Source organism: Arachis hypogaea, chromosome 15, assembly GCF_003086295.3.
Source record: "Arachis hypogaea cultivar Tifrunner chromosome 15, arahy.Tifrunner.gnm2.J5K5, whole genome shotgun sequence".
NCBI classification, from domain to species: domain Eukaryota; kingdom Viridiplantae; phylum Streptophyta; class Magnoliopsida; order Fabales; family Fabaceae; genus Arachis; species Arachis hypogaea.
The window spans coordinates 48748127-48748839 of NC_092050.1; positions in this window are offsets into that span (position 1 = coordinate 48748127).

Consider the following 713-nt stretch of genomic DNA (forward strand, 5'->3'; position numbering starts at 1 on the left):
AAGTTTATTGATTCTCATCAATTTAGCTGCTGAATGTAATGTCCTACTGAAGCTTGGCCAAACATGTCTAATCTTTTTAGACTGAAGCTTTAGACTAACATTGCATGATTCCTGGAATTCTTATTAAAAGTTTTGAATCCCTTTATTTTCTTTTCCATATAAGTTTCAAAAATCACAAAAAAATTTATAAAATCATAAAAATAAAAAATATTTTATGTTTCTTGTTTGAGTCTAGTATCAATTTTTAAGTTTGGTGTCAATTGCATTCTTCCTGCATTTTTCGGAAACATGCAATATGTTCTTCATTAATCTTCAAGTTGTTCTTGATGATTTCATTGCTCTGATCTTTAAATTCTCTTGTTTTGTGTGTTTCGTTGTTTCTCATATGCATTCTCAATTTGTTAGTGTCTCCTATATGAAAATTTTTAAGTTTGGTGTCCTGCATGTATTATTTATTTGATCTTAGTTGTAATTTTTATTGTTTCTCATCATTAAAAATTCAAAAATATTTTCAAAATTGTGTCTTTTCAAGTTAATAATACAGAGAATTGAAGATTCAAAACATTTAGCAGAGGAATCAAACAGAAAAAGCTGGGCATTTAAAACGCCCAGTGAAAAAGGAAAATTGGCGTTTAAACGCCAGCCAGGGTACCTGGCTGGGCGTTAAACGCCAGAATGGATGCCATTCTGGGCGTTTAACGCCAGGATGACAC